Source organism: Piliocolobus tephrosceles, chromosome 5 (assembly GCF_002776525.5).
Source record: "Piliocolobus tephrosceles isolate RC106 chromosome 5, ASM277652v3, whole genome shotgun sequence".
NCBI lineage: Eukaryota > Metazoa > Chordata > Mammalia > Primates > Cercopithecidae > Piliocolobus > Piliocolobus tephrosceles.
Genome location: NC_045438.1, coordinates 163,364,353 through 163,377,898, shown reverse-complemented (window position 1 = coordinate 163,377,898; position 13,546 = coordinate 163,364,353).

Sequence of the window (13,546 nt, the reverse complement as noted above, 5' to 3'; positions counted from 1 at the left end):
TCACTGGATGCAAAATTCTTAGCTGGTAATTGTTTTGTTTAGGATGCTAAAAATGGAACACTAATCCCTTCAAACTTGTGAGGTTTCTGCTGAGAAATCTGCTGTTAATCTGATAGGTTTTCCCTTATAGGTTACCTGGTACTTTTGCCTCATAGCTCTTATTTCTTTTGTCTTGACTTTTCATGACCTGATGACTATGTGTCTAGGCGATGATCTTTTTGTGATGAATTTCCCAGGTGTTCTTTTAGCTTCTTGTATTTGGATGTCCAGATGTCTAGCAAGGCTGGGGAAGTTTTCCCCGATTATTCCCTCAAATAAGTTTTCCAAACTTTTAGATTTCTCTTCTTCCCCAGGAACACCAAGTATTCATAGGTTGGGACGTTTAACATAGTCCCAAACTTCTTTGAGGCTGTGTTCATTTTTGTTTTTATTCTTTTTTCTTTGTCTTTGATGGATTAGGTTAAATTAAAAGCCTTGTCTTTGAGCTCTCAAGTTATTTCTTCTGCTTGTTTGATTCTGTTGCTGAGACTTTCCAATGCATTTTGCATTTCTCTAAGTGTATCCTTGATTTTCAAAAATCGTGATTTTTCTTTATTTATGCTATTTCATTGAAGATTTTTCCTTGCATATCCAGTATCATGTTTTTGACTTAAGATGGACTTCACCTTTCTCTGGTGCCTCCTTGATTAGCTTAATAATGGACCTTCTGAATTCTTTTCTGGCAATTCAGAAATTTCATCCTGGTTTGGATCCATTGCTGGTGAGCTGGCTTGAGCTTTTGGGGGTGTTAAAGAACCTTGTTTCATTACCAGAATTGTTCTTCTGGTTCCTTCTCATTTAGGTAAACTATGTCAGAGGGAAGATTTGGGACTCAAGGGTTGCTGTTCAGATTCTTTCCGTTCCATAGGGTACTCCCTTGATCTGGTGCTCTCGTCCTTCCCCTAGGAATGGGGCTTCCTGAGAGCCAAACTGCAATGATTGTTTTTGTTCTTCTGGATCTAACCACCCAGTGGGCTCTGGGCCGGTACTGCAGAGTGTCTGCAAAGAGTCCTCTGATGTGATCTGTTTTCAGGTCTTTCAGCCATGGCTACCAGCACCTGTTGCAGTGGAGGTAGCAGTGGGGTAAATGGACTCTGTGAGGGTTCTTGGTTGTGTGTTTGTTTACTACACTGGTTTTGTGCTGGTTGATTTCCAGCCAAGAAGTGGTACATTCAAGAGTGCATCAGCTGCGGTACTATAGGGAGGTGGCAAACTTGCCCTAGGGATGCCTGGTTAACTATTCAGGTTTCTTGGGTTGTGGGCAGGGCCATAGCCCTCCCAAGAGGTTATGTCCTTTGTCTTCAGCAAACCAAGGTGGGTAAAGAAAGACCACCAGGTGGGGGCAGGGATAGATGTTTCTGAGCTCAGCCTCCCTGTGGACGGGGCTTGCTACGGCTGCTGTTGGGGATGGGGTGTGGTTCAAAGGCCACCGAGAACTGGCCCCAGACCATGAGCCTGAGAAAGCAAACAGACTCACAGTTCCTTCGTAGAGTCTGTGAACTCTTTCGGTTTTCCTGGTATGTTCCTGTGGTAGTTCTTGGAGCAAAAGTTCATGATGTGAGTCTCCACTTGCTGTTCTGTGTGAGCGGGAGCTGCAGGCTAGTCCTGCCTCATAGGACTACCTGCCGTCTTATCTCCCCATACTTTCTATTCTCAAGTGAGGCAGGCCGTGGTCTAGTCACTCCAGGATACAGGGTAAGAAAGGAGGGAAAGGTAGACTCAGCTGTGGCAGGCAGTCATGCAGGCCAAACACTGCAAATGCTAAGGGCAATCTCAGATAACCTGCAAACCTACAACGTGGCATTTTCTATGTATTCTTCTCTTCATCAACCAACAACTATGTAGATTTCTTATTGAATGACAGAATCCATGTGGAATAATAACTGCCCGCCTTAGCACAGGGCCTGTTGAATGAAAGACAGTAAATTAACATTAGGTTCTTTTCCTTCTTTCTGTTTTTTAGGGCAGGTGGGGAGTAGGGGTAACTCTGCCCACTGTTACAAAGGTACAATCTCCCTGGAATTTGTCGACTGAGCTATCACTCCAGCATAAGGAGTCAGGGCTGGAAGCAGCTATTGCCAGCTGCATTTGTGAGCGGCCTACGCTGATTTACCATTATCATGATGATGACTTTACAAATCTAGTCAGTATTTTATGTAACTTATGCCCTTAATGCTGGGTTGGGCTACACTAGTGGTTAGCTGCACTAATTAGTTGGAATTCATGGAAGAGTATTTGGAGTTAGTTATGAGAGGCTGACATGTAATTTGATACTAAGTTATGTAAATAGGTTTCTAATTCAAAATGTTTGCCTCTAGGGAAAAAAACTCCACAGCACAACTATCCTATGATCCCCATTCCCCACTCTGTCCATGTGATGACGCACATGGAGACGTCATGCAGCATGACACAGCAGACTCCAGGACGTGTTTTGAAGAGGGGTAGAGGGAAAAGGCTGCTGCCCCTGGAACTCGAAGCTTTTTTTTTTTTTTTTTTTTGAGATGGAATCTCACTCTGTTGCCAGGCTGGGGTGCTGTGGTGTGATCTTGGCTCACTGTAACCTCTGAATCCCTGGTTTAAGCGATTCTCCTGCCTCAGCCTCCTGAGTAGCTGGGATTGCAGGCACGCACCACCACACCTGGCTAATTTTTTTTTGTATTTTTAGTAGAGACGGGGTTTCACCGTGTTGGCCAGGATGGTCTCGATCTCCTGATGTTGTAATTCGCCTGCCTCAGCCTCCCAAAGTGCTGGGATTACAGGCCTGAGCCACCATGCCCGGCGGGAACTTGAAGTTTTAACGAAGGAGGGAGGAAAGGGGGAGCCCGCTGTTTCTCTGAGTCCCAGGCCACTCAGTCTCTAGTCCTAGCTGGTGCCAGTCAGGGCAGGAGACCAGATCTGTCCTGGCTAAGGACTTGCTGGTGGATCTCAGAGCAGGGACGCTGAGCCCTGGGGACAGCAGCCACATGGGCCAGGCTCCATCTGCAGAGCTGACACAACCGCCGTGTGCTGGACGTTAAATTTGCTTCAGGGAAAGGCAAAGTGGATTCTGCTCACCAAATGTCAGGGCCCCTGCTCTATAATCTGTGACTGTTCCACCCAGAACAGAAGAAATGTCCTTTCAGTCACTAGCCCGGTACCCTGGGTTTGCCCTGGGGCTGCGCATAAGGTCTGAATCCAGTGAGTTGCACATCAGCGGAACAGGAGGCAGAGCAGGCTCCACTGACGGCACGGGAAATAAATAACACTGCACTCAGCCATCCTGGGCCAGTCTCCTTTGGGATTTGTCCGCTTATCTTAGGATGAGTTAAGAAATAAGAAATTCTCACGTCAGAAAAAGAGCGTGCATATTCCAAACCGTCATAATGTATTTCGCAACAGCTTTACAAAAATGTCCCTGTGAGTGCTCCCACCAATAGTATATGAGAAGGCACTTTTCCCAGTTCCTTCCTGACACAGTGTGTTGTGAGTTTTTTCCGTCTCTGCCAATAGGATGCTAGGATGCTAGAAAAGCATGCTTTCATATTTATTTATAATATTAGTGATGCTTAAAATCTTTTTATTAAAGTTTGGTACTTCATTTTTGTTAACTACCTATTCTTGACATTTTACTACTACTGTGTTGACTGTTTTCTTACTAATTTATCCATCATATGGATTGCATATTGCAAATATTTGATTGTTTATGTTTCTTTTTTTTTTTTTTGAGACGGAGTCTTGCTCTGTCGCCCAGGCTAGAGTGCAGTGGCCGGATCTCAGCTCACCGCAACCTCTGCCTCCTGGGTTCACGCCATTCTCCTGCCTCAGCCTCCCGAGTGGCTGGGACCACAGGCGCCCACCACCTCGCCCGGCTAATTTTTTGTATTTTTAGTAGAGACGGGGTTTCACCGTGTTAGCCAGGAGGGTCTCGATCTCCTGACCTCGTGATCCGCCCGTCTCGGCCTCCCAAAGTGCTGGGATTACAGGCTTGAGCCACCGCGCCCGGCCTGATTGTTTATGTTTCATCCTTCCTTATGGTACTTAATAAAAGTAATCATTTAATATTTTCACCAAAAAGCGTAAATTCTCGCAACTTTTAAAATGAGTACATTTTTTCATTGCTAGCTTGGTAATGTATGCAAGTAGTTCTACCGGATACTTGTTTAGGAGCCTGCCGCTTGAGCTGTAGGAAGATTACTGGGCCCTACAATAAACTACGAGAGCTGCTTGTGGCTGCTGCTCTTCAGCGACTGAGTGATCCTTTGTGCTTGAAGCTTGGAGGCTGCACACAGCTGAAACCGGCCCCTGCACAGACAAGCAGCCAAGGCAGCAAAGCACTGGGGACCACGCCAGTCCCTGCTGCCACTGGATGGCAGGAGGGAGCAGTACTCAGCATGCCCGCTAGGGCACTTAGCACCAGGGAGCAAAATTAGTGATGCATGGCTCTGTCGATTTCCTTACCTGCACTATTCAAGCTGAAAATGGAGTTGCTGCAGGTGCTCTGGCTCACAGGATGTCAGCAGTTCCTCTCCTTTTTGACTCAGAAAAAGGAAAGTAGATTTGAAAAGCACCCACCAGAGCTCCCAGCTTGCAAGGTGGTGAGGGATCCAGAGGGAGCTGCTCTGCCGTGCATCTGTGGAGTAGCCAAGCAACGATCACTCATTCTTCTTAACTAAAAAACTGAACAACACCAAAAAGGAACAATTTAACACTGAAAGCCATCTTCGATAAATGCTCAAGTTTCTTGAGATCTGCAGCTGTGGGGTATATAGGAAGTACAAGGAACCAGATGTTTGCCAGAGCTTGCTAACAAACTTCATCCTGTCGCAGGGATGGAATAACAATCTCAGGAGGCAGGGATGAGACAGAAGAGGGATGGGATCTGTTCTTGGTGGAGAGCCATGTGACTCTTTCTCCCCATGTACTTCTTCCTAGAAGGGGACTGAGACTTAGGGGCTGCCAGCCAAGCCCATAAAGTCTTGAGTCCACCATTTATTTCATCAAGTTGTGGCAGTAAATAGCCAGGTTTACTCAAACACAGTCCACAGTTCATAGTCTCCCTATGCTTGCAGTGTGTGTTCCTTCCTACGTTGGTCAATGGAAACTCATCTCACAAAATGGCTCCACTGCTTCTTCATTGACATATTCAAAAAACTTGCAAGAAGCACAGCAAGAACTGAGAAAGGAAAGGGGTGGTGGTTGAGAGGTGGGAGGATCCACAGTTTCCCAAAATAGTAGGATGGAATTGTAACCAACACCTTGGTAGAAAATTACAGCCTCTTCCCCACCACAATCCCTAAAAAGGGCAGTGATTGGCAGGTAAGGAAAGCGAAAGATGGAATAGGTTATAAATTAATTGGTAAAAAGAATAAATCCCTAAAGTAAACTGTCAGCCAGCTTCAAGCATATAAAATGCACGTGCATTATCTTCACTCTTCTGAATAACTGTACAGCCCTGCGCTATAGGAGCTGCTGTCACTGCAGAACCAGAGTCAGCTGCGGAAAGTCCTTGGCGAAGCCAGCTTCCCTCCAGCTCTTCCCTCCGGCCCAGTGGGAATGAGTCCTTCCCCTACTGTGTCAGCCCACTCTGTCCTCTCGGGTGGTGGCAGGAACCCTGGTAAGATTCTGGAAGGCAGCTGCATTTCACCCATTTTGGAGGTAATGAAAGCAGTAAGAGGTTTTTCAGCATCTGTCACATCATAATGTAAAAACATCCCCACCTTCAAAAGGCCTACCCTTTGTATCTCTATTATGCAAAGGAAGATAAGTCCAAGACAGCATAAAAGACAGGCTGTGTGAACCATTATCTTCAGTTCAACAGGGCTCTCTCACCTTAAACAACATGGTGGGTCTTTAAAATAAATACATTATAGAGCATAGAATGACAAACTATCTTGAAAGACAAAATTTTGCAGATCAGAGGAAAAAACCTTTTCGAATTTTTACATTGTGTAACAAATTATATGCCCTATTCTATTCTTATGGGTATATCATCAGTACCTTCATAATAAATACTTTTGACTTTAGGCTCAAAAATGCCCAGTTACTTAAAAAAAAAAAAAAAAAAGGCACAGAAACGACTTTTAAACAGCTGTTATAAGGAATAATATGCCAGTGGTTTCCAAGGGAAATGTGGAAGGTGGGAGCTATCACTGTGAAATGGTGCAACTAATCCAGAACAATGCAGGTTTTTGTTACTGATGTAGGAGTTTAATCAGATGCCGAGGAACACTCGCTTGAAACTCAAACTCTTATCATCATCACTGGAAGCATTTCTTAGAACTTTCTCCTTGGGTACAAGTTTTTGCCTTCAAAAATGGCAGACAGGGCTGGGCATGGTGGCTCATGCTTGTAATCCCAGCATTTGGGAGGTCAAGGCGGACAGATTGCTTGAGTCCAGGAGTTCGAGGCCAGCCTGGGCAACAAGACAAAACCCCATCTCTACTGAAAAATACAAAACAATTAGCTGGACATGGGGCACACACCTGTTGTTCCAGCTACTTGGGAGACTGAGGTGGAGGACCACTTGAGTCTCAACCACTTGGTGGGAGGTTGAGGTTGCAGTGAGCTCTGATCATGCCACTACACTCCAGCCTGGGTGACAGAGTGAAGCCCTGTCTCAAAAAAAAAAAAAAAAAAAAAGCAGACAAAACCCATTTCCAAACAAACTATTGCCAGAGCCACACAACCCACTCAGTAAGTGCTTGGTGACCTTCACCTTCCTCCTGCTCATCAGAACCAAATGGAAACAACCCAAAGAGAGAGAAAGAATCCCGGCTAAAGCTTTAAATCCTCATTTAAAGCATGCAAAGCATCTAATTGTAAATTCAAACAACAGAAAAACAAATCCACTTGCCTCCTGGCAAAACATTCGTCATTAATGAGAACATGCTCTATGCTTCCTAAGTCATCACCAGGGAAAACCACTGTTCATTGTGTCTATAACCAGCTTCCCTATCATAGACAAACATGCATTTATTTTTGTAAAGTAGAGATTAGATTCTGTATTTTGATATCCAATTTTTAAAATACCAGTGTTATTGTAATCACTTTATGATTATTTGAAACCATTTCAATGGCAATATAGCATTAAAATAAAAGAACATGTCACAATTTATTTCACCATTTTCCTATTGGACATTTATGTTGTTTCCCATGTAAATTTATATTTATTTATGTGATTATTTGGTGAGCATTCATCTGCCTCATCAGATTGTAAACCTTTGTGTTTGTTTTTGGTCACCATTATTTCTCATTCCATAGCAGAACCTGAAGTATACCAAGTGTTTATAGTATCTGGTGAATGAACCTGTCCTTTAATTCTTGGCTCAAATCAGTCTCATCTATAAAACATTTCTGATCCTCACTTCAGCCATACATAATTATCTCTCTTTCTTCTAAAGTTTCCCTGTAGTTATTTTTTTGTACCTCCCTTGTAGGGAAAAGAGGTAAAAGGCTATTAATTGAGTACTATTATGTGTCAGGCACTGTGATAGTCATATTAAAGGAAAAAGTGCCAAAAAGGTTGCACCTTAGCCTAGAGGACCAGCAAACAAACAAACAAGCAAACTGCCATGAAATGTTCAATTAAGGAAATTTCTAGAACTCTTCAGTGGCTCTATCAACTAATCTGGCTCTGGAAAAAGCTCTAGAGTCCCACCCTCAATGAGGTCTCTGTCCCCTCTGTGTGGGGACAGTTTGAGAGGACAGAAGCTTAGGAGATGGTCTTAGAAGAATGGGCACTAGAGTGAGTTCTGCACAGCTCTGAAGATCACAGAGGGTGTCAGCAGAGCCTTGTGACATCATCTGCAAAGAGGGGAAGTAAAGGAGAAAACCTGGATGGGAGGTCATTGGCCCACTCTCTAGAGAAAGAGAGTAGAAAGTAGTTATTTTGAGACTTTCTTGCCTTGTTAACACATTATACTTCTACTCAGAGGTTCCTGCCCAAAATCAAGACGGTTCCCCTCCCGCCTCAAACTGCAAGCCAGAAATAGTTATGTGAAGTTTCACTTGCTGAAGTTCACAGAGATCTGAATTTCCTTCCTCCTTTAAATGACACTTTATAAACTAATGAATTTCTCAAATTTTTTTCTACTTTACATATGGGAGACAAAAAACCCACAAGACTTCAGCACCAAGAGCTAATTGAAAATAATGCAAGACATTTGTGTTCCTCCACACATAAAGGTTCGTAGCTCCATTTTTGTGTGTGTCACAACACGTGTGAAAGCAGCTGAGCAGGCATCAAGTTAGTCCTGGCTAAGGATTCTGGGAAAAGCTACTTCACTCCCTAAGGACAGTCAATGTATAAGAGGGATGTGGGAGGGAGGGAGGAGGGGATGGTAGCTGGAGGGTCCCACATTTAACCAGATTTGATTTTAGAAACAACATAACCTTTCAAAAGTCAAGCAGCTATATGATGGATTTCTATATGGATGAAAAATGACTCTACGGTTTGAGCTAAACACGAAGGACCCCAACCAAATGAGAATGAAGTAGACACAAAAAAGCTGAGTGCAAAATCTTGCTCGCTACACATGTCCCTGTCTGAACACCCTCACTTCTTCATCCCTGCATAGTTCTAACCCTGTCTCTTAAAAGGCACTGGGGCCACATTCAATTATCACAAGAGAGAAAAATAAATAAACACAGGAACGTCCCCCAACACATCCCACAGACCACCCTTCACCCTCTGCTCATACTGTTTCCTCTCGTCTGCTCATGCCCAGGTCCCACCCACCTTTCTAGACTCACCCTAAAGTCTACTTCTATAAACAGTGCAAGAACACATCAAGCCCAATGCACCATCTGCCATCATCTGTAAAGACTTTTTACCCATAGGATTTTAGAAGTCTACAAACATCATGAAAAACACAAGCCAAATACTCACTGAAATTAACACCTGGAAGGTACATAGTGACTTCAGGAGAGTAACTGGGGCAATGATCACCTTCTACGTGTGAGCAGAGACTATTCAGAATCCAGAGAAATCCATTGCCTTTTTTCCTAACATGTCTGAGAGTAAGTCGGATCCTGTCTGAATGACCAGCCCTCATTAATAATACTGACATTTCCAGTATAGATGAGAGATAGCTCTGAAGTAATTTTCAATTAAAAAAATAAAGCTGTCTTGTGTTGACTCTCACTAAAAAAAGAAAGATAACTTGTGTTGACTCTCAAAACCATAGTTATTAAAAAACACCATTTTCTTAAGTGTCAAAGAACCAAAACAGATGAAATTATTTCCCCATCAACCTCTCCTATCCCTGTCAGGAATTTCTTTCTCCCAATCAATATTCAAGCTGAAAAAATAGCTATTATTTCACTGTTCATGTGAGTCTCTGTGCCACCTTAAGAGATCAGAACAATGCAAAGAAGTGAGAGAAGAAAAGAACAGATGTTTTTCAGCCACAGCAGAAAGCCAGCACTTGGGGAGCTGAAGAGCTCAGTCCCCAGCACAGAACCGATGAGCAGTCAGCAGGGGTGAACTTCAGTCAGCTGGACAGCTTCTTTCACTCTGTTTTTGGCCTCCCATCATTAACACATCTGCAGTCCCTCCCTCCAGCTGCTTCTAGCTTGTGTTCATCCCTCAGAAGAGCAGTGGGCCTTCAGGAAGATCCAGACCAGTTAGACCAGCCAGGGAGCATCCTTGCTACTGGTAAGGCATTTCCCAAGGTGCACCCAGTTTTTCCAGGTGCACAGGTGAAAAGCTGCCCAAGCTTTCTGGAAACCTATGGACTTTCCCCTTTTAAGATTCCCAATGGACATTTGCATTTTCTGAACCAATTTTACCCTGGGACCTATATATCAAGTGGCAAACACCTTGTGTCATTCAGAATGTCTTCTGCAAAGCATCATGTTTATGCATTTGAAATCTTCTTAATCGTTGTCTGCATTTCAGGCAACCCAGTAAGGTGAATAAAGCATGTCTGTTGCCTCTGTTGGTCCCCAACAGCCTGAAACTCATGTCTTCTGCCCTATTTTTCCAGGTAAAAGAAGTGCTGTTTTTACCATCTGCTCAGCCCTGTGCTCACTGCTGAAATGCACTTTCTACTGTCTTTCTTGGTGCTAGGTCTCTGAAAGCCTGTCCTCTTCCTTCCCTGGCTAGCTAACTTCCACCATCCAGCTACTCAGTCATCACTTCCTGCAGGAACCTAACTTCCCTCCTCAGACTAAATTAAATGCCCCCCTCTGTACTTATCTCCACCATTCAACAAAGAAAAGCAGAGAAATGCTGCCTTATTACTTGCTTGTTGCTAGGCATAGAAAGTTGCTGAATAAATCCTTGTGAATGACTTTCTGACTGCACAGGTGTGTTTGCTTTGCAAGGACAAGTATTCCATTTTACTCATCTAGCTCTAGCACCATACAGGCACACAGTAGCTGCCCAGAGGCCTGAGCCAAGGGCAGTGAATAGCACAAGCTCGCAACATATGATCTGCCACTAATTCTGCCCAGTGCACGAGGTGGAAGTCCTTCTGGTCAGGAAGTGGCTCAATGGAAGGTTTCAGTTTCTCTTCATCAACCATGTTCATCCATAGGTCCCTCATGATTTCCTCTAAAGTACCTTATCTCACTGGGGATGAGAATCAGGTTTTGGGTTTTGATAGTTTTTTCCTTTTTTTTCATATTTTCAAAATGTGGTAAAATACACATAACATAAAATTTACCATCTTAACCATTTTTGAGTGTACTGTTCTGTGACATCAAATGCATTCACAATGTTGTACAATCATCGCCACCATCCGTCTTCAGAATGGTTTTCATCTTTTTGAACTGGAACTCTACCCATTAAACAATCACTCTCATCCCCCCTTCTCCCAGACCCTGGTGACCATCATTCTACTTTCTGTCTCTCTTAATTTGACAACTTTAGGTACCTCATATGTAGAGTTATACATTTATACGTTTCTCTTTTTGTGACCAGCTTATTTTATGTCCTCAAGGTTCATACATGTTATAGCACATTGCAAATTTTCCTGTTTTTTAAGGCTAACATTCCATTGTATAGATGTACTGCATTTTGTTTATCCATTCACTCATCAGTGGTCACCTGGGTTGCTTCTACATTTTGGCTATTGTAAGTAATACTGCTATACACATGGGTGTGCAAATATCTCTTCAAGTCTCTGCCTTCAGTTCTTTTGGGTATTATATTTAGTCCGTTCTCACACTGCTAATTAAAGACATCCTGGATGTACATGTAGAAAACCCCATCATCTCAGCCCAAAATCTCATTAAGCTGATAAGCAACTTCAGCAAAGTCCCAGGATACAAAATCAATGTACAAAAATTACCAGCATTCCTATACAATAGAGAGCCAAATCATGAGTGAACTCCCATTCACAATTACTACAAAGAGAATAATAATCCAACTTACAAGGGATGTGAAGGACCTCTTCAAGGAGAATTACAAATCACTGCTCAAGGAAATAAGAGAGGACACAAATGGAAAAACATTCCATGCTCATGGATAGGAAGAATCAATATCATGAAAATGGCCATATTGCCCAAAGTAATTTAGAGATTCAGTGCTATCCCCATCAAGCTACCATTGACTTTCTTCACAGAATTGGAAAAAAACTATTTTAAAGTTTATATGGAACCAAAAAAGAGCCCACATTGCCAAGACAATCCTAAGCCAAAAGAACAAAGCTGGAGGCATCACGTTACCTGACTTCAAACTGTACTACGAGGCTGCGGTAATCAAAACACCATGGTACTGGTACCAAAAGAGATCTATAGACCAACGGAACAGAACAGAGGCTTCAGAAATAACACCACACATCTACAACCATCTGATCTTTGACAAACCTGACAAAAACAAGCAATGGGGAAAGGATTCGCTATTTAATAAATGGTGTTGAGAAAACTGGCTAGCCATCAGCAGAAAGCTGAAACTGAATCCCTTTCTTACACCTTATACAAAAATTAACTCATGGTGGATAAAAGACTTAAATGTAAGACCTGAAACCATAAAAACCCTAGAAGAATACCATTCAGGACAATACTGTTCAGGACATAGTAATGGGAAAATTCTTCATGACTAAAGCACCAAAAGCAATAGCAACAAAAGCCAAAATTGACAAATGGGATCTAACTAAACTAAAGAGCTTCTGCACAGCCAAAGAAACTATCATCAGAGTGAACAGGCAACCTACAGAATGGGAGACAATTTTTACAATCTGTCCATCTGACAAAGGGCTAATATCGAGAATGTACAAAGAACTTAAACAAATTTACAAGAACAAAACAACTCCATCAAAAAGTGTGCAAAGGATGTGAACAAACAATTCTCAAAAGAAGACATTTATTCAGCCAGCAAACATAGAAAAAAAACTCATCATCACTGGTCATTAGAGAAATGCAAATCAAAACCGCAATGAGAGGCCATCTCACATCAGTTAGAATGGCGATCATTAAAAAGTCAGGAAAGAACAGATGCTGGAGAGGATGTGGAGAAACAGGAACACTTTTACACCATTGGTGGGAGTGTAAATTAGTTCAACCATTGTGGAAGACAGTGTGGTGATTCCTCAAGGATCTAGAAGCAGAAATAACATTTGACCCAGCAATCCCATTACTCAGTATATACCCAAAGGATTATAAATCATTCTACTATTAAGACACATGCACACGTATGTTTATTGTGGCACTGTTTGCAATAGCAAAGACTTGGAACCAACCCAAATGACCACTAATGATAGACTAGATAAGAAAATGTGGCACATATACACCATGGAATACTATGCAGCCATAAAAAAGGATATGTTCATGTCCTTTGCAGGGACTTGGATGAAACTGGAAACCATCATTCTTAGCAAAGTAAGACAAGAAGATAAATCCAAATACCACATGTTCTCACTCATAAGTGAGAGTTGAACAATGAGAACACATGGACACAGGGAGGGGAACATCACACACTGGGGCCTGTCAAGGGGTTGGGGGCTAGGGGAAGGATAGCATTAGGAGAAATACCGAATGTAGATGACAGGTTGATGGGTGCAGCAAACCACCATGGCATGTGTATACCTATATAACAAACCTGCAAGTTCTGCACATGTACCCCAAAACTTAAAGCATAATAATAGAAAAAGATTAAAAAATAAAAGAAAGACATACCGGAGACTGGATAATTTATAAATGAAAGAGGTTTGATTGACTCACAGTTCAGTATGGCTGGGGAGACCTCAGGAAACTTACAATCATGACAGAAAGGGAAGCAAACATGTCCTACTTCACATGGCAGCAGGAAGGAGAAGAATGAGAGCTAAGGAAAGGGGGACACCCCTCATAAAACTATCACATCTAGTGAGAACTTACTAGCACAAGAATAGCATGGGGAAACCACTCCCATGATTCAGTTATCTCCCATGAGGTCCCTTCAATGACGTGGGGATTATGGGAACTACAATTCAAGATGAGATTTGGGTGGGGACACAGCCAAACTATATAATTTCACTGCTGGCCTCTCCCAAATCTCATGTCCTCACATTTCAAAACAGAATCCTGCCCTTCCAACAGTCCCCCA